The sequence below is a fragment of the Rattus norvegicus genome, chromosome 8 (assembly GCF_036323735.1).
Source record: "Rattus norvegicus strain BN/NHsdMcwi chromosome 8, GRCr8, whole genome shotgun sequence".
Classification (NCBI taxonomy): Eukaryota; Metazoa; Chordata; class Mammalia; order Rodentia; family Muridae; genus Rattus; species Rattus norvegicus.
Window position 1 is genome coordinate 43,656,198 of NC_086026.1, and position 21,760 is coordinate 43,677,957.

At 37.9% G+C, this 21,760-nt stretch overlaps 1 long non-coding RNA gene and 1 pseudogene across 9 annotated transcripts in view; one reads left to right on the forward strand and one right to left on the reverse strand.

The window, feature by feature from the left end:
- The window catches only part of LOC120094112 (uncharacterized), a 34,164-nt gene extending 12,404 nt beyond the window's left edge, over positions 1–21,760 (forward strand). The window contains exons 2-4 of one of the 9 annotated variants that reach the window (XR_010054125.1): positions 112–392; positions 1,159–1,412; positions 1,547–4,337. This is a non-coding gene — a long non-coding RNA (uncharacterized LOC120094112). Of the gene's footprint in view, positions 1–111 lie in introns of all 9 variants that reach the window. The other 8 variants (XR_010054129.1, XR_010054128.1, XR_005488047.2 and 5 more) reach the window with 8 other exon arrangements.
- Positions 9,591–9,687, reverse strand: LOC120094413 (U6 spliceosomal RNA; annotated as a pseudogene).

Here is a 21,760-nt window from a genome sequence, read left to right on the forward strand (position 1 = left end):
CATGCTGTAGCCACTGTTTTTTCATGTTGAAAAATCAAGCTTTCAATTTATATACTGATAGTCAATGTGTGGCTTATGGTTTACAATTAATTATTTTTTTTCCTTTTTCAGATATTGTGAACCCTCAAACTTTACAATTATTTATGCTATACAACTGATTGGAGGCAAGTTTTCTACACGAAATCAGTGAGTGATAATTTCAGCAAGAATGTCTGACAACTCGCTGTCCTTTCAGAGCTCTGGCTCAGGCAACTGACTGACAAAGCCATAGACTTACACCCGTATCTTTGGAAATGGTAATGGAGTTGATAGTACACCCTCACAAAATGAGGAAGACTCCATTTGCTTACTCTCAACTCCCGGTCTCAAGCTGCCAGCTCGGATATTTCTATGTAAGGCTGAATCTGGACAATATTTACAGAAATAGGCATCTCTAATGTTTAATGTTTATGTTAATAAAGCTTGTGTAGGAGCACTTACCACTCTTTCAGAGAATGTGCTGTATGTTTATAGGCCATTTAAGAACTCAAACTGCATTGCCTGGACCCCTCAGTGAGGGCAATGCCACAATAAATTTATTGCCAGGCAGATTATAGGCCTTCCATAGGAGCAATTAGCCAAGGAAGGGCATCTCTTTGGAACCAATCCTCACCTAAGACAGGAAACTCTGAAACTGGCAGAGTTTTTCCAGAGATAAGAAAGCGGTTGCCACCCCAAAATGACCTAAGACAAGCACTGCTTAATAAAAAATAAAATAGGGATGACTTCTAAATAAAAAATAAAATAGGGGGACTTGTCAGAGACTCGTGGATCCCCTTCAGGGTTTTACCTCTTCAGAGCCCTGCTGATGCTTGTGGAAGCCTTTTGTTCCTAACAAAGGAATGCACTGGCCTGGTTGCAACCACCTTGGAGATGGTCAGTTCATTCATGTCTTTTTTTCTCAGTCTTTATCCTGGGGTTTAGGCTTGTCTTCCTGGATTTCTCCCCAGTAAATTTGGAGCATGTATTCAGTCTTTTGTTACTGGTCTAGAGCTGGGTTTTCCCACTGTGCTTCCTAGGTTTAGGTCAATTTGGGGTATGTATTCAGTGAACAAAGCTACAGAATTCACATCCTTCATAACACAAATAACCTGCATATGTGTCTTTTATATCCCGCAGGCTTACTCCCAGTTCTCAGTGCCGTGCAGGTGTGGGCATTGACACATCAGTGTATCATGATGATGGGTTGATGGTATGAAGACACTGAAATTTTGGGGACAGATGTACAGACATGGAGGGCCCAATCCTCTGCATGAGAACTTTGTGGTTCCTCCCACTACCTACTCTATATGTAGGATTTGGGTTTGGGAATCATTTCAGCTCTCCTCAATTCTTGATTTTATGATTCCAATGTCTTGGCGCACCTCAGAAGGGTAAGACCTTCAGCAACATTCTTTTTTATTTATTTATCAGAGCCACTGTCCCAGTTCTTGTCTGATGCTTGAGCCTGCCCTCAAAGGAACCTCTTAAATTTGATTTTCCTTTTTTATCTCTGATATGCTTCCAGTCCACTACATTCAGCTCCAACTGGATAGTTTCTGTGATACTAAAAATGAAGAAATGTGTTCCTTGAACCTTGAGGGAAGCTTCTTATGGAATGTGAGACAGGAAGTCTCAAGATGATGGATTATACTTTCCCTCAAGTGCTGTGCACTTCTCTATCCCTGGGGAATAGGAGTGGAAACTTGGGGAATGAGCTTTCCTGTTAAAGGAGGAAATATCTCTCTGTGTTCTACGGCAATCACTGGTTCTTAGAGGAGCAAACCTCAAGGAGAAATTTCACATTTGGTAAGTCCCTGAAGGGTTTGCAGAGGATTGCTAGGAAGACATAATCAGGTAGACGAAATTTGTTCCCTAAAACTCTACTTAGGAAATTTGGGATTGGTGTCCTGGCTGTAAGAAGATTATGGTATGAGGGATGATGTCTACAGATGTGATCTTAGTATTCTTTCTGACTATGACCAATCTCACTGGAGACTGACTCCTCATTTTCTGAGTCACTGAATTCACACACACACACACACACACACACACACACACACAAACACACACACACACACACACATTTTGACCCTTGTCTTACTTCTTCACCAGGTGGCTGTATCCAGTATGTGTTCCAAGAATGTTCTCACATGTGCCTTAATGAAACATTGATCTTGGGAAATAAGACAAATTAAAGGAAAATTTGAAAGGACAAATTGTTGTGAAACAACTTTTACTAGCCTAGCTTATCTTTACCTGTTCCAAGGACAGTCCTTAGCACTTCATCTTCCTCCTGGACCCTTACAACAATTCAGTCTCTATTCCAGCACTGCCCAAGTTTTAACAACACCTTGTACTCTGCATCTGGTGTGGGTAGTTGGAGAGCTCAGCTGGGAATAGAGAAAAACTTTGTGTTCTACACCAACCTCTGTGCTCCTACCCTTTTGTAGATACTGATTTCCTTCCTTCCTTCTATGCCCCCATGATTGACAGATTACATACACTTTTTACTCTGGGATTCATATTGACCTTTTTTTTCACAAATGCAAGAAGACTTAAATTGATACTGTAGTCAGATGATGGTTCTCCAACATTGACTATGGAAGAGCTGACACCTGTACTTGATGACTACTTCTATGGTGCATTTTCCAATGGTATTTCCATCAAATTACACCTCTAGCATATTCTTTCAGTCTTATTCCATGCATTTCACGTGATGTTGGTACTATTGTGGTGTGACATGAACAACATAATTGATAACAAGGCATGGTGATTCACAGCTTAAATCCCAGCTCATGAGAAGAAGAAGCTGATGGATTTCTGTGATTTTGAAAATAGATTGTTCTACTTAGTGGGATTACCTCCCAAAACAGTGGAAGAGATTTATTTTATACATTCTTTTTTTTTCCAGAGCTGAGGACCGAACCCAGAGCCTTGAGCTTCCTAGGCAAGTGCTCTACCACTGAGCTAAATCCTCAACACTATTTTATACTTTCTTACATCTCCCTTAGCAGTACATTGACTTTACCATTTCCAAAAAACAACCTCTCCAATTTTTCCAGATTTATTCTTTGTATAACCTGGGTCCTACTATTCCCAATCTCTATCTCATTTAAGTTCATTGTTTATGTTGTTAATATTTTCCTTTAGTCATTAATCTTTTAGGTGTTCAATAATTTCTTCCCAAAACAACAGATACTAATTGTAATATCTTTCCTTGTTTCATTTTGTTGGTTGAATAAAACATTGTGATGGAAAATGACTTAGTGTTGAGACTGTTTATGTGACTTATGGACTACTGTTCACTTTCAGCTTCACTTATGAGTCTTATGAACCAGATGTGTGAATCACTGGTGTTGGATTGGAGGTAATAAAACTTGGATGTGAGGTTTTTGGGAGATCATTAGGTCATGAGAATAGAACTATTACAGATACGACTCATGTTTCTATTAAGGAAAAATACAAAGGGACTCCTGGTTTCTTCTCCTCTGTGTGAATACACAGAAGAGGGTCAATTAGGAATCAGAAAATGGCCTACCAGGCCATTGAATCTTCACCAACTTTATGCAATACTTCCTAAACTTCGGGTACATGAGAAAATTTTCTTTTGTTCAAGTCAGAGGCAATTTCATAAAACAACAACAGACCAAAAGGGGTTATAGAGTCAAGTCACAACAGATATACCTACAAAAGAACCACTGGGCATAAGGATTTGGCATCTTGTAGGTGTAATTGAAAGAGGATAAGAGCCAGAGGATCCTGGAGTTTGCTATGAAATTGTGTGAGCTGTCAATGTCAGAACCTACACCCATGATGTCTTATCAACTTGACTGTTTAAACATGTACTGAACAAGGACAACAGTAGCTATCGAATATGGATATGAGGAATGTGTCTTCTAATTTTGTCCATTTTAAAATGATTTTGAAGGATTTAAGTCTTTTGTTTTGCCATGGGAAATGGCAAATCATTTTATTAATTTCTACTAAAGATTATTGAGAAAATTGTTTTTCAGTTTAAAGAAGGTAAGTAGATTAATGAGCACACATTTGTAAAGGCCTTCCTCAGGAATTCTTAGAAGTCGCTGGAAACTTTAATATATTATGAGGTAGAAATTTGCTTAGTTGTTAAGGTCATGTAACATTCTCTTAAAGGACATAATTTAGTTCACAACATCCACTTCAGAGAAATCACAACCACTGATAACTACATATCGAGTGTATTTATAGTTAAGTACCTCTTTTCGGTTCAGAAGGCATCTAAATTTGCCTATTAAAAAGAGTAACAAGAGGATATGCATATATGTAAATATATAATTTAATAAATAAGTAAATGTAAAGAAAATATTACTAGATGAATTGGAAATTAAATTCATATATAAACACATATATGAATATTATATATATATGAATATATACATGTATATATACATATGACAACTTACTAAGATAAAGGTAAATAAATCTTAAATAAGATGTACAACCCACTGAGGGTTTTGGTGTTTGTATATATAGGATTTGAGAGATGACCACTCTGCATTGTACAACTGTATGTGAATTCATCTCTGGAAGATGCTAATTCTCCTCCTCCGAGTAGTTATTACATATTTACAATTCCTTTTCTAGGGATGGGACTCCATGAATTCACTTTCCGAGACAGTTTTAATGTCCTTAAGCTAATGTAGAACTCTGCATTTTAAATGTCAATGTCATGGTAAGCCTATTCTCCTCTTTTATTCATGTACATAATTAATTTTAACCTATATACACATATTAGTTTTAACACGATTTGTTAGTTTCTGCTTTTAAATTGAATATGCTACATTTCGATTTATATATCAATATTATTTGATTACAAGTTACCACTTTTCATCTTTTTCTAACATTTAGACTCAACAGTTTAATTTTGAGCATCTGTCAATTTTTGAAAGCTAGAAACAGTCTATCAGAATGGGAAGGTCAGAGGCCTTATTGAGTGAGAATATGAATAGAATACATGTGCTATGAAAGTAGGGGATAGAAGTGTAAGCACAGTAAGGAATGGTGATATATAAGGAATTGTAGGGTTTGGATAACGAAAACAAAAAGATAAATAAATATCTATTTTGATCTAACTACTTTGCATACTGATTTAAGAATGTAGTAGTGGCTATTTAGAAGGTGGAGTGATTAAAGTAATGCAGTGCTCTTGTAGCATATGAAAGTTTTGTTTCCAGTACCCATGTGTGTGACCCAAAATTGTCTGTAACTCCAGCATCAAGGAATCTGATGCCTCTATACTCAGAGGGCACTTGAATCCTCATGCACTACATACATGGACATGGACATTAAAATCAAATCAAATATTTTAAAAGTATAATTTATAAGAAAGAATACTTTAATGTCATGTACCATACATACATAAACAATGTTTCTCCTATAAGACAAGGGTTGTTAACTGAAAATCTCAGTGCCAAATGTGAGATATTTCCCTATGACTAAAGGAGGCTCCAGAGGGTCCTAACACAAAAAGAACATCTCCACTGCTCTTAGTTGTCTCCCTGAACCAAAGAGTATGACACTGTATCTGAAGACAAATTTGATTCTGGCTGTAGCAAATGGAGAAATTATGTTGGAATTGACCTAGGAAATTTCCTTCCTGCTGGGTACTTTTCATTGTCTTTGTACCTGATGTGCAGCCTTCTGTGAAAGGAAAGTTATCGGTAGTTTTACCCAGCAACTTATATTGAATGCTATAATGACTATTTGGCAGGCAAAATGTGTGTACTGGTGCAATCATTGCACAAAAGTTCTTGGAGCAACCAATTCCCTTTATAGTAGCTTTAAAGCTTGTACCACAAGAGAAAAGAATTCATGGCTGGAAATGTAAACTTGGTAAAAAAAATTGGCTGAGAAGCTGTTAGAGCCAAAGGTTTGGGAGTATCCAACTGCAGTTTGGTTTGTTAAGGATATGCTATCAAACTATTTTTTAAATATATATGTTTGTACATATACATTCGTGTTCTTCACTTTGCACATAAAAACTTCTATGTGCAGTGGACATCAGAACATGCATGACTCATAACTTGTCCAAGTGCTCAGAATGAATGTTCAATGCTCATCCCTAATGAGGTATCTATAAATCCCTTACAAGTTTCTTGTAAACTAGAGAAAAAGAGATTGAATGAATGAATTGAAATGAGTGCTAGAAGATGCTGTCTTCTGAACATGACATGGACAAGCTGATCATGAAATCAGAGAAGGTACATTGAACTTAGATAATGACTTGTTCAAAGTTCCCAGGTGAAGTGTGTGGGGAACTGGGGTAGGTAAGATCAAGAGAGATGGTACACGGTTAAAGAATAAGTTAATAATATTTATAAAAAAATAAAATCCACCACCTTTCTAAAACTTTGACATTTTCTGCCCAATAATATAGGCGCTTTTAGTGTCTTATTTTTTATAAACGTTTATAAATCGTTTATAAACGATTCTTCGCTCTATTTCATTTCCACTACTGTGTCAACTAAATATACCTGTTTAACAAATTATATTTAAGTATACTTGGGGTTTCCTGTATAACATTTTAAACTACTACAAATTTCCTTTAAGTATTACATGATTCATAGGGAATAAATGCTTAGGAAGCAAACATTTTGACTCATCCCCTCTATTATTTCTGCAACTAACATGTGTTTTACTTCTTGTGCAACAAATCCCTTATTATGTCCTCACTGCTTTTTCTTATTTTAAAGGAATTTATCAGCTCGGCCAATTAAAATGAGGGAAAGAGTGTTCTCTGCATTCATTATCATTATCATTATCATCATATCTTGTTCTCTACATTTATATTTTAGGTTCAATTAACATCGGTTGTTACATTACATGTATCCTATATTTTGAATTCCTTTAACATTTTATAGTACTCAAAAACACTGAATTTATAATCTTTTTTTCTGATTCTTTAGAAAAATATGTAACTTTACTTAACTACATTTGTGAGCTATCAAATTTAGTCCTTGAAGGGGTGTGGTGGTGCTGGTGGTGGTTGTGGTGTGTGTTTGTATGTGTGTGCTTGTGTGTTTGTAGAATGCTATTTTTTGTCAGCATTTGTAAGCTGGCATCTCAATATCTTTTGCACAGCATAGTTCCTAATGAACGTTAAATAAACAGTATAGTGCCCTATTTTCTTTATGCTGAGTTATTTTTCAGAAGGTCAAAGGTGTTATAGTTTCATTATTTATGTTATTTGGCATTTGAAGACGTAATGGATGTCATATCTTTAAATATATTATATACAGCAAAATAATCATAAATATTTAAAATGTTTGGCATTGTTCACAACTCTTGGAGGCAAAGTGATTTATTCATAAATTACCTCATGTAGGAAGATGATGTGGGCCTCAAATTTTGTTCTAACAATTGTGTACTATAATGTCTCTGGCTCAAATTTAGCACAAGGCAACATACCCAGAGTATAATCACAATTCTCAATCTGCTGAGATATCCCCACAGACCTGATGAATTCAGAAATGAATTTCAAAATTCTGCTATAAGTCATGAATTTTTTTGAAAATCATAGTGTAGGCTAGTTAATTTCATGACACATTTCAGAAGTGAAAAGTTAATGAACCTTTTTGAGAGACAAGGAATCAAGGAATAATACCACATACCTATAATAAGTGATTAGAAAGAGCAGGTGGAAACTACAGTGTCCTCGATAGCTTCTTAGACATTGATCCTTGGGAGGACAATATCTGCATTTGAGATTCCCATGGTTGGCAAAATCAGCTAGATATTCTTAAAAAATAGAAAAGTCCAATTCAGAGGTATAGGTATTGTACCTGGAACGATATGTTGTTCTGGTACAAAGAAAAGACAATTAACTTGACAAGAATTTTCATAAGATTTAATAAAACATCTATATGTGGAAGAGCAGTGTGAGATAGAGAGGAGAGAAAGGGACCAGAGAAAGAGAAGGAGAGGCAGAGAGAAAGTGAGAGGGACAGTGACAGGTTGAGGAAGGAGAAAGGGGAGAGAGAGATAGAGAAAAGAGAGAGAGAGGGAGAGAGAGAGAGAAAGAGAGAGAATATGAATGAGTCATCCCATGAGAGTAAATGTGATCCTTCATTAACATTAAGGGAAAGTTACTGTTCTTATGTAGATTGTCCTTTATGAGGGATGGTGATTTTACTAGACATGAGTAGCTCATCACTTTCTTCTGTATTATATTTTATAGCATCATTCATCTTTCCCTGAGGTTGGCCATTTGTGATGAAACATCTGTCGCCATGAGGAGTTAGACCCTAGGTATTCAGAGAAAGTGTTAGAAGTCACAATGTCAGTCTCCAAGTATTCAGGATCTGTTATTAGAAGTCCAGAAGTCCTCAGTAGTCATTAACTGATGCTGCTGGCAATGCCTGATATCCACAAGAGAACACCATAAAGAGGTTTAGTAACTTATTTGCCTGAGTCCAGCTACAGTGTGGCTCACGGCCAACAGAGGAGGTTTGGAGTCAGTGAAAGAAGAAAACTGACATGATCTGAGGGTGAATCATGATAGTTGGGAGTTTATTTAAAAATCTAAACATTTGTATTCTATATTTGTACAATTAGCCATAGGTAATATGGAAGGAAGACTTAATGGTTTCATGAAGACTACTATCGTTCCACATACTGCTCTTAATCAATTTTAGCCCCAGTTGTCAACATGAAGAATGTAGGAGGCAATCAAATCTGTTTTAGTATTTTTCTTTAAAGGAAAAGCAATAAGTTGAGCCAGCATCTAATTTCAAATTGTTCTCAAGGGTTCAATAAACCTGTAAAGTGCCCCTTTACCCTTCCTCCTACAAGTTCTGCACCACTGTGGTCAGTCTCTGTGCTCAGAGATAGTGAACATTGAGTCCGGAGAAACAAACCCATAAAGAAAATTTTCATCATCTCAAGTGTTTTTGCAGTGTTTTTCTGCCATGTGGCATAATAAGCATTAGGTAGTTTTCTAATTACCTTCCATTGTGCCTTAGTCTTAAAATATGGGCCTTACTCTTACATTCCCTTCCCTAAGGTAATGTCCTGATACCTTATTTTTTTTCTAATATGCCATACCTTCTTTTTTTATTGGATATTTTTTTATTTGCCCTTCAATTCTTATTCCCTTTTCTGGTTTCCCAGCCATAAGGCCCCATCCCATCCAACTCTGCTTCTTCTATAAGAGTGTTCCCCCTCCCACTCCCACCACAACATTGCCCTACACTGGGGGGGTTTAGCTGTGTCAGTATCAAGGGCTTCCCCTTCAATTCATGTCCAACCGTGCCATCATCTGCTACATATGCAGCTGGAACCATGAATCTGTCCATGCATAGTCTTTGGGTAGTGGTTTAGTCCCTGGGAACTATGGCTTGTTGCTATTGCTCTTCTTATTGGGTTGCATGTACCTTCAGTTCCTCAAATACTTTCTCTAATCCCTCCAATGGGGACCCCATTCTCAGTTCAATGGTTTGCTGCTAGCATTCTCCTCTGTATTTGACATGCTCTGGCTAAGCCTCTGGGGAAAGAACTGTAATAGGCTCCTCTCAGCATGCACTTCTTAACTCAAAAATATGAAACACATCATGAATTTGTGTGTCATCCTTGTGGAGGGTCCATGATGTATCATTCCAATTTTAGTATATGTACTGCTGAGGCAAGCAAATGCCATACCATCTTATCCTTCAATGTATGTTCTTGTATATGAAAGACTTTTTAACAGAATCTGCATCTTGTAGGATATATCAGTTCTTGCCATTCATCCTGAAAGTCACTTACACAGGAAATTAATGACAGGTACTATTGTATACATATTGACTGAACTTTTGTCCTCAACTGTCAAGGCCCCACATTCTGGGTCTGGGCTCATTGTTTCTCTTGATTATATTCTTTCATCCTTGCCAGCAGATGCTTAAAGTTTCCTGAAACCATCTTTCAGTTAATAAATCTTTACCTTCTCTATTCTTGGTGCAAACAAGGGTGTGTTTTGGGGATTCTAGTGTAGGAGTAGACAGAGATATAGTACTATATGGTCGCACAATGGTGAAGTTTTTTCCAATGAATTATTTTGATTATAGAGATAGCTGTTGTATATACTCACATGGTCTACCAAGGCCCATACAAAATTTGCCAGAGGGATTAGGAAACTCTCAAAACACATAGTGAATCATCAAAGATGAAAGTAAAATTATGATGTGATCTAGAATCAGTGATGTTGATAGGCTGGAAAATTTCAAGCAGCAGTGATCAACATGTGGTCCATGTTCATTGTTAAGTAGTTGTACTTGAACATTAAGTAAGTTGAAGGTGAAAAATAGGATTAAGAAAAAAGAAGCAATAAGAAGAAAGAGAGCCTAAACTAACAGAGAAAAGGTACCCAAAAGCTGTCCTAACAAGATCTGTACTAATTCCCGAGTTATACACTGTCAGGTTTAATCTTTTTGTTTGATTTTTCCGAGATTTTTCCCCCTATTTCTTTTGAATTATTGATGCAGAAACAAAAAAGTTTCATTAATAAGGGCATATACAGGTCTGACTTCTGCAGAAAGGTTATCTAGGGTTTTTCTTGTTTTGGAGGACCATTTCTGTCAAGAGCTGAGGCGTTGTTTGTACATCTTTAGTAGAGACTGTGGTCTTCTAGGTTATGGGATAGGAAAGGTAATTCTTAATATTAACTTTTGCAGCTGTGATCATCCTTGACCAAAATAATTCTCTGTGATTATTCCAAAGTTGCCCACTTCTGACCAGTTTCTGCCTAGAGCTACAGACATTTTGTTTTTCTTATATTTTCTGCTAGGGACTAAACATAGGAATTTCTTCTTTAGAGAAGTTCAGATGGAGAAAAGAATCAGGGATGGGAAATCTTCTAAATATCTTAAGTATGGCACCCTCTTGAGTTTTAGGGCTACATATAGGTCTTAGCCACACAGAAAGTAGTTGCCTTTCTCATTAAGTGTTACTCCACTGCTTGGTTTCTGAATCTAAATGAACTATAATCTGTTGTAATTTACTAGGATAGAAAAGTCCTACAGTCTGAGGAATAGAATCATTCCTCTCTGGTGTTTGCAGAAGTGACTAGAATAAAGGAGGGGCATTTCATAAATATGCCCATGATCAGCTTCCATATCTATCCAAGCACTTTCATTGGTTTTTAACTTTCTCATCCTACCATTCTTTTCACCTCAGGCAAATTCTGTTATTTCCTTTTTGAAATTTTGGACAAGACTTCATACTGTATCCTTTGGTAACCTGCATTTTCTCATATAGACATGGCTTATCGATCACTCACAAATCTTGTCTGTCTCTGCCTTACAAGGACTGAAATTATACTGCAAAGCCACTATGCTTAGAATTTTTAATTAATTTCTTTCATAACTTTACTTTTTATTATTTCAAAAAAGTATTTTAAATGCATATGGGTATTTTACCAAAAACCATGTTCTGTGTAACATGTGTAAACCTACTGGATTTAGAGTCCAGAAGTGTTGGTAGTAATGCCCTTCAAATCCTCCATTATTGATATTATTATGATGGTTGATTAAGTATGACTGGGTTAAATGAAAATCCCTGGCCAGCTGCAGAACACTAATACAAATCTTATGGTCAAGATGAATAATGATATGATAAAGTTGTGACCTTGCTGAGAAATACATCTGACATCAAGATACCCAGTGTGATGACCTGCAACCTTTCTGAAAAAACAACATCCTGCTGATCAATAGATATGACAAACCTGTGACCTTTCTAACATCATGTCAACACCAGCCAATTTTCTGACCACACAAATACTGTGTCCTTAGCCTGACTAAATGTTTCAAACTTCCCCCCTCACTCCATTACCCCCTTATGGTATGAATTCAGCCTTGGGAAAAAATAAAATTGTTGCCTTGATCGAACTCTTGTCTTGGCTTCCTTCTTCATGTCTCTTTTCCCCACATTCTCTTCCAGGTACCCTCAGCACCATTGTTGATCAATGGCGCCCAGCATGAGGCTGTTTGGAGGTCTCCTGGAGAGGAACATTGTCCCCCATGAGTAGACAGGCCTGTCTTCCTTGTTTGGTTGAGCCTTTGCTCCCCCTCGGAGCTTTTGACCCCTAGGAGGTTTTGCTCCCCTCAGAGACTTTGCTTCCCACCTTGGAGCCTTTGCTCCCCTGCTTGTGGAAACCATGGAGTGCCCGACCTTGGTTAAGAAGCTTAGTGTGGGGGCTGGGGATTTAGCGCAGTGGTAGAGCGCTTACCTAGGAAGCGCAAGGCCCTGGGTTCGGTCCCCAGCTCCAAAAAAAAGAACAAAAAAAAAGAAGCTTAGTGTGTTTCTCCACGGACAACACAGATCTTAGTGGTGAGAGATGAGACAAGCATTCTACAGTCACCTTTTGTGACAGGACTCAGGGAGTCACTCAGGACACGAAGAATATGGTTAAGAAAAAGATTTAAAGAAATTATTATACTTTGTAGGAAATATTTGTCCATAGTTACCCCAGGAGGGAACAATTGACACAAAAGATAGTGCAGAGTTAGTTACTGTTTTATGGGCCAGCTAATCCTGTTGCTGAAGTCTGCCCTTTGTAATGAATAAAAGTTGCATGCTTTTTGGGTTCAAGGTTGCCTCTCCCTGCATTGGTGAGCAACCCCACATACGTGGATTGAAAACCTTATACACTCATGCTACTGCAGCAGTCACTTTGTCAATCTGTGCTCTGTGGGTGGTGCTCCTGGTGTAAGGCCACAATGGGTTCTTACAACATTTTGTTGCATCAGCTTGGAACTGGGCTCCCCCAGACCACAATTGGCCAAGAGATCAGAGGTAAGCTCGAGCAAATCTGTGGTCTGTGTTCTGTGTTAATTTCTGTTTTGTCTCTGTGTCATGTTGTCTCCTCATTGTTTCATGTTGTCTTATGTTGTCTGTGTCTGCTGTCTGGAGTGTTTGAGGCCCTTCAGAGGGGTGCTTGAGTCCTCTACTGTAGAGGGGTTAGTGTCCCCTCAGTGGATGCTGTGGGTCCTGTGACGGGCTTACGGCTGTGACAGGAGGACATGTTAGTTGTCACAGGCCACAGGCCCTAAAGGATGCTCTAGGAGGAGAAAGGAATCTAGAGAAAACTATAGAATCCCTTTGGGAGGTGGGATCAGACAGTCCACCTCATTCCAGAAGCAGCTAAGGTTAAGCTGATATTTGGGCCATGAACTGAATGCATCAGGCATCTGTGGAAATTGCATATAGGATGCATTGTCTTCATCTTGTTTGTCTAGTATGATTTCTGTGATATAGTCGAGAATCTTTTGGCTTTTGTTTCACTTTTGGACTTGGACTGACAACTGTGTTTGAAATCATGCACTGACGACTGTGTTTAAAATCATGGAATTAAGACTGTGTTTGAAATCATGGAACTGTTTGTGTTGTTTGCCAATGAGTTTTACTTGGTCCTCTTGGTGCTTAACTTGGGAATGATTTGCTTGAGAGCAATTATTTTCAACCTGGGAGTTTTGTCTTTCTCTCTTGAGCCTCCTCCCCAAGGAGAAATGCCTCTCCCTTTGCTTCCCTGGTCCAGTCTAGCTAATTTTAACAGTTCATGACACATGTGTATGGACTCCAGGTTATCGAGTGATCATGTCTGAAGAAGGCATTTACAAGAATCTGAAAGCTTTGCCTTGAATCCTGATGAAAGGATGTCCCTTTTGCTTAGGCCTTCACAGCTTCTAAGGAAGGGACAGCACAGAGTAGGGAAGTGTGGGGCTAAGGGTGGCAGGTGAGCAGGCCTACTAGCAAGCAAGTTGCAGGCTGCTCATGGGCAGTGGCACAGCTCAGGCCAAGCTGGCAAAAGAGGACTCTCAAGGCAAAGGGGCTGCTGGTTGGGGCTAGCGCTTTGACAACAAAAGGATAATAGAGAGTTAGTGGTTGTTTTAAAGATTATTATGAGCCATGAAAGAAATTCCAACTGCTATCTTCAGTAGCCAGAATTTCAACACTTGCTCACAGAAGGAGATCATTCATTAAATGAAGTTTTTTTGAGGGAGCCTGCCTTATCTGCTAGACCTATTCCAAGAGAAGAGTCAGTCTCCAACATTAAGTACATTCCCTGTTAGTCATCATTGAAGTAGAGAGTGCCTCTGATCCTATCCATGAAATAATTAGTTCCTGCCCCTGTGGTCAAAATGCCACAGGTTGAGGGGCAGGAGCCCCTAAAATAGTTTCAGAAACTCTGCAGCACACTGCGAGGAACTTTGATTTGCCAGACAGAACAGGCTTTATTCTAGGATGATTACAGGAGAAATTCTTGGCACCAGCTCTTCAGCTTACTCCAACTGGAGGCTGTGCCCAAGGTCAGGATCAATGTTTTCTTTTCCATGGCCCTCCAACCCAGTGAGACAGCTTGATGAAGGGCAAATATTGAAGTCCTGGAATTCAGAGGTATGGGGGAGGGCTGTAGTTCTATTAAAGGTCAGTATTCCAGTGTTAGCAACCTCTTTATTGGTTGTAAGAGGCAGGAAGCCCAATGAATTGTGACCCCTGACTCAGGTATGTCAGTAGAAAGAGTCCTTATAACCAGTTATCTTTAACTATAGCTTGCACTCTGATACCCAAGGCTTCAATCAGATCATACCCCCCTGGGTGAGCCTCCTTCAATACTCAGAAACTATCTTCTCCTGGTCTTTTGACACAAGGTCACCAGGCATGTCTGACAGCCCGGACGACCCTCCCCCAAAGTGAACAAGCCATACAATACTTTTGTCAGTCTGTTGGCATCTAGCACGCAGGTCCTAACCATCTCTCCATCCTTTTGTAACTCTTACTGGAATCCTAGGGTCATTCTGAGGCTGAGTCTCTTGAAAGGCAGAGCCACTAACCTGACACTGAATGGAGGTACTCCTTAAGGGAAAGTCTAAGTCCAGAGAGACGGCCGATAACCTGCCCCTCTGCTTGCCTTTCTGTTTTATAGGCACAAGGCTTGCACTTATGTTTGCAATGGTCTTTTTGTCCCAAGAAAGCTTCCTCATTTAGCTGTGTGACTGAATGCTACTTGTCACCTGATCTGTTTGTTCCACCAGCTCTCAGCAGGTCAACCCCTAGCTTTCTTGCCTGGCCCCTTTCCTCTGTTCTTAAGAATTTTGTCACCAAATACACTGTTGTTTGACTTACAATATCACCTGCCCTGCTAATATACATGTCCCAGATTCCTGTTATGAAAGTTCTAATTCTAAAACAAGGGGATGGTACCTCCCCCTAAATATTAAATTTACCTCTACGATTTGAAACCAGGATTGGACACGTGGATATACTTGGGGCCATAAAATGTTTCAATCGGGTGCCAACACAGGGATTATATTTACCATAAAATTGTTAAAAGAGTCTGTACATTCCTACTCCTTGGCTCCTGGCACTCATCCCAAGAAGAAGCCCATGGAGGCACTGAACACAGCACAGAGCACACAGGCAACTTCATCTACAGCCTGCACTCCACTGAGACGAGGTACTTTCTCGAAGAACTGCACCACTTCGAGTCCACTGCCATTGCACAAGAAGAATTGAAAGCTCTACCACCCAGTCCAGGACAGATGAGATATGTATTCTTCCATAATGAGATACCTTTCATAGGGTTTGGATTTTTAGATAATGCAATTATGGTTGTTGTAGGAACCCAAATTGAATTGGGTATTAACATCATTTTCGGAATTTCAACAATGGCACTCAATATGTTATCTTTTCCTTCTATGTATCAACATATTATTAACTTTCAGTCATTGATGCTGTACTGTACTTACATGGGGTTTGCTTATTTCTTATATGACATGCACGGGATACCTATGCATGTCTTTATTTTTTATTATATGTTTATACTTCAATGCTGAGGTTTATCCAAATTATTTGAGATGTTTAATATCAGTTAAAATTGTAATTCTCTGCCTGGTGGCATCCCTTCTATGATAGTTCATGGTAAACATTTACAATCATATAAATTCACTCAATTTTTAAATTTCCACATCTATCTAAAAGAGAGCAGAGTTTTAAGTATATCTGACTATTTTAATTTTGAACTATACTGTCTTTAAGGGGCAGAGGTTGATCAGAAAGAACAGTTGTCTGGTCCCTCTTTTACATAAAACATACAGGCTAACAAATCTACTTCTTTCTGATTGGCTTTTGACTTTTAATTTCCCAACTTTGAGCAATCACACTGAATTCTGGTTTGTAAGAGAAAGGCAGTGAATGTATACTTCATGTGTGTTAGAATATGGTTAAAGAGAGCATGAAATAGGTCATAAAATGATTAGAAAAGAGAAAACAACAAAGAGAAAAAGCTGAGAACCGGTATCAAAATTGGTTTGCCACCTCCCCTTGGTTTTCCACCCTGCTTCCCTCTCTGTTGGACCCCCTAATAGGCCTTCTTTTGCTTATATCTTTTGGCCATTGAACATTTAATCATTTGACCAGCTTTATTAAACAACAGGTAGATAATATGGCAGCAAAACCTATTCAGGTATATTATCATAGGCTAACTATTGAGGATGCCTTTGATGAGGGTCAAGCTCACCTACACATCCCCTCCTAGCCCAGGCAAGGACACTTTTGTCCTTCAGCCAAATGAGGCCAACATTCTTTTCTACCTGATGTCCTGATGCTTTTGCTGAAAAGTCAATGAATTGTCACCCTTGCGTGCTGAACTGGACAGTCAATGATGGGTAAGAGAGTGATATATACACGAATAAAGGTCCTAAGACAGGAAGGCTCCCATTAGCTGCTGCCTTATCCCATGACAGACCCTGGCCACAAGGTTCTCTTGGCCATGTGACAAATATCACTCCAACCTAAGACAGAAGCAGTTCCTGAGGGGCTCATTCCAGGACAGCACAGCCATTTGGTCACCTTTTCACATGATTATAAGAAAGGGGGAGATGCTGGAAGCGATGTCTTGAAACCCTCCAATATTGAAGCTATTATTATGGCTAGTTAAGTATGACTGGGTTCATGAAAAATCCCCAGCCAACTGCAGAACACTAATAGAAATATGGTGGTCAAGATGAATAATGATATGACCTTGTGACCTTGCTGAGAAATACATCTGACGTCAAGATACCCAATGTGATGACCTGCAACTTTTCTGAACAAACAACATCCTGCTGACCAATAGATATGACAAACCTGTGGCCTTTCTAACATCCTATCAACATCAGCCAATTCCCTAACCACATGAATACCGTGTCCTTGGCCTGATTAAATGTTTCATACTTCCCCTCTCCCTCTGTTACCCCCGTTATGGTATAAATTCAGCCTTAAGAAAAAATAAAATTGTTGCCTTGATCAGACTCTTATCTTGGCATCCTTCCTCATGTCTCTTGTTCCCCATTCCCTTCTAGGTAACCTCAGCACCATTATTATTTTATTCCCTGTAACTAGAATTAGTTATCTAATTAGAATCAGCCACCTCATGGATTCTAAGACTTGAGTCATGGTCTTTGAAAGAAAAGCTGAATAATTTCTGCAGCCCCATTAATTTATTTTTTCTTTTAAGCTTGATAATGTACATGATGAATTTTAGGCCTTTTAATCTCCTATTACCTTGTCTACATATTAAAGGCCCTCTCCAGCTCAATTTTCTTTCCAAGGAATCCTCATATCTTCAGCATATTTGAGACATAAAATGCTGCTATCACATCAGGGATATAGGAGAGATTGGAGGGTTTGCTTATTTTCTGGTTCTTCCACAGAAATCTAAAGGAGGCGCCAGAATGAATCCATGACAGACTCAACTATGTGCTTTCTTGTTGGGGACAGGACTGCTTGACTAGGCAAAGCCTGAGAAGGGCTTGACCTTTTTAAAGAGAGAACATGTCCCCGGAAGACTGTTGTCTCATTGTCTAAGGAGAATGTCTTGCGGTTTAATGATTCACCTTATGTCCTTGTGCACTTCCCAGTACTCCCCCCGCCCTAAGCTTCAGTTCCTGCTTCAATTCCTGCTTCAGAGCTTTAAATGCTGTATATTACTCTCAATAAACAGACCTTGACAAGGACACTGCTTGGTCTAGCTCCGCTTTCTCACCCGTTCTCCCGCAGGTATGGGCCCCCCTCTACCCCCACAAATAACTGGTTCCCCGCTGGCGGGGGCAAGTGCTTCTCTTGAGATTACAGCATGGTAAAGGGTTCCACATCTGTCTTTCTGACCAAGTCTAACCACCACCTCTGCAGAAGCTATCTTGCTACATCTCTACCTCATGCCTTCCCTCTCAGATGCAAGTTTTTGCATTAAAGGCTGAGGCTGCTTCGGCAAGTTCCAAATGCTATATGTTTTTCTTTTATTATATATGCTAACTATTAGAGGAAGCAGTTTTTGTTAACCTATAAGAAAGCAATTATAGAAATATGAAGAACTCTGCTGTGAACCAGTAGTCTGGATGGTTGGAATTTCTCAAACCTGGTTTCAGAGGATCCCTGTGTTGGAATCTGAACTGGTAAAATATCAAAACATTTTATTAACTTCTACTAAAAATTATTGAGAAAACTGTTATTGAATTTAAAGAAGGTAAGTAATTAATGACCACACATTTGAAAAGGCCTTCCTCAGTAGTTCTAAGAAAAAGTGACAGGTAACTTGAATATATTATGAGTTAGAAAGTTAGTTTAGTTATTAAGGTCATGCAACATTCTGATAAAGGATATAATTTAGATCACAAGATCTACTTCAGGGAAATCACAACCACCTATAACTACAGATCAAGTGTATTTGTCATTAAGTACCTCTTTATGGTTCAGAAGGCATCTAAATGTGCCTTTTACAAAAAGTACCAAGTGGGGATATGCATATGTGTAAATAAATAAATAAATGAATAAATAAATAAATAAATAAATAAATGTAAAGAAAATGTTACTAGATGACTTGGAAATTAAATTCTTATGTGTATATATACATATATTAAAGAAATTATTAAGGTAGAGGAAATAAAATAAATCTTAAATAAAGTGCACAACTTGCTGAGGCTATTTTGTTTGTATATATAGGATTTGAGAGCTTACTGTTCTACATAGTACAACTGTATGGGAATTCATTCCTGGAAGATGCTAATTCTCCTCCTCTGAGTACTTATTACTTGTTTACAGTTCTGTTTCTAGGGATGGGACTCCATGTATTAACTTTCATTTTCTGAGACAGTTTTAATGTTCTTAAGCTAATGTAGAACTCTGCATTTTAAAGGTCAATGTCATGATAAGCTCTCTCTCTCTCTCTCTCTCTCTCTGTGTGTGTGTGTGTGTGTGTGTATATATATATATAATTAATTTTAACTTATATACACAATCATAGTTTTAACACAACCTGTTAGTTTCTGCTTATGAATGGAATATGCCATATTTCAATGTATATATCAATATTATTTGATTAAAAGTTACCACTTTTCATCTCTTTCTAACTTTTTAGACTCAACAATTTAATTTGGAGCATCTGTCAAATTTAGAAAGCTAGAAATAGTCTATGAGAATAGGAAGGTCAGAGGTCTTATGGGGTGAGAGTATTAATAGAATACATGTGCTATGAAAGTAGGGGATAAAAGTCTAAGCACAGAAAGGAATGATGATATATAAGGATGTGTCAGGTTTGAATAATCAAAAAAAAATAAAAAAAAATCTATCATTTTCAGACCTTACTACATTGCACACTAATTTAAAAGTGTAGTAGTGGCTATTTAGAAGGCGTAGTGGTTAAAGTCTCATAGTGCTCTCATAGCAGATGAAAGTTTGGTTTCCACCATCCATGTGTGTGACATAAAACTGCCTGTATGTTCAGGATCAAGGAATCTGATGCCTTAGCCTCAGAGGGCACTTGAATCCATGTGCTTAACTACATACCTGGACAAGGACATTAAAATCAAATCAAATATTTAAAAGGTATATTTATGAGAAAGAAGTCTTTAGTGACATGTACCATACATGGAAGACAATGTTTCACCAATAAGATATGGGATGATAACTGAAAACTCAATGCCAAATGTGAGATATTTTCCTATGACTCAAGGATGCCAGAGGGGATCCTAAAACATAAAGAATATCTCCACTGCTCTTGGTTGTCTCCCTGAACCAAAGAAGAAGACACTATATCTGAAGACAAATTTCATTGTGGCTGTAGCATATGGAGAAAGCATGTTGGAAATGACCTAGAAAATTTCCTTCCTGCTGGGCACTTTTCATTGTCTTAGAACATGATGTGCAGTCTACTGTGGGAGAAAAGTTATCAGTAGTTTTACCCAGCAAGGTATATTGAATGCTGTAATGCGTATTTGCCAGGCAGGATTTGTATACGTGTGCAATCATTGCAAAAATGTTCTGGGAGCAAAAATCTCCATTTATAGTAGCTTTGAACCTTGTACCACAAGAGTAAAAGAATTCATGGCTGGAAATGTAAACTTGGTAAAAAAAAATTGGCTGAGAAGCTGTTAGAGCTGAAGGTTTGGGAGTATCTAAGTGGAGTTTGATTTTTTAAGGACATGCTGTCAATCTGTTTTTTAAATATTTATGTTTGTACATGTACATTAGTGTTCTCCACTTTGGATATAAAAACTTCTATGTGCAGTGGGCATCAATACATGCAATGTCTCATAACTGGTCCAAATGCTCAGATTGAATGTTCAATGCTCATCCATAAGTAAGGTATCTATAAATCCCTTGTAAGGTTCAGGAAAACCAGAGAAAGAGAGATAAAATGAAAGAAGTGAAATGGGTGCTGGAGGCTGCTGTCTTCTGAACATGACAAGGACAAGGAGATCATGAGTCAGTGAAGGTACATTGAACTTAGATAATGACTTGTTTGAGGTTTCCAGGTTAAGTGTGTGGGAAACTGGGGTAGGTAAGATCAAGAGAGATGGTACACAGATAAAAGAATAAGTTAATAATATTTATAAAAAAAGTAAAATCCACCACCTTTACAACACTTTGCCATTTTCTGTAGAATAATATAGATACTTTTAGTGTCTTATTTAGTATCAGGTATAAAGGTTTTGTGATTCTATTTCATTTCCAGTACTGTGTAAACTAAATATACCCATTTAACAAATTATATTTCAGTATACTTGGGGTTTACTATATGAAATTTTAAACTATTACAAATTTCCTTTAATTATTACATGATTCATAGGGAATAAATGCTTATGAAGCAAACTTGTTGACTCCTCCCCTCTATTATTTCTGCAACGGACATGTGTTTAACTTTTGTGCAACAAATCTCTTATTAAGTCCTCACTACCTTTGTAAAAGAATTTATCAGCTGGGGCAAATAAATATGAGGGAAAGAGTGTTTTATACATTCATTATCATTTTATCATCATACTTTGTTCTCTCCATTTATGTTTTAGGTTCAATTAAGATCTGGTGTTATATTACATGTATCCTATATTTTGAATTTCTTTAACATTTTTATAGTACTCAAAAACACTGAATTTATAATCTCATTTTCTGATTCTTTAGTAAAATTTTAATTTGCCTAAACTATATTTACTAGCTTTCAATTTTAGTCCTTGAAGGTGTGTGGTGTGGTGTTGTATGTGTGTGCGTGCATGCGGACATATGTGCAAGGTAGGTGTGTGTGTGTGTGTGTGTGTGTGTGTGTGTGTGATGGTTTTTTTTATATCAGCACTTGAAACCTGTCATTTCAATATCTTTTGCACAGCATAGTTCCTAATGAATGTTAAATAAACAGTACAGTGCCCTAATTTTTATTCCGAGTTATTTTTCAGAAGGTCAAAAATTTTATACTTTTCAT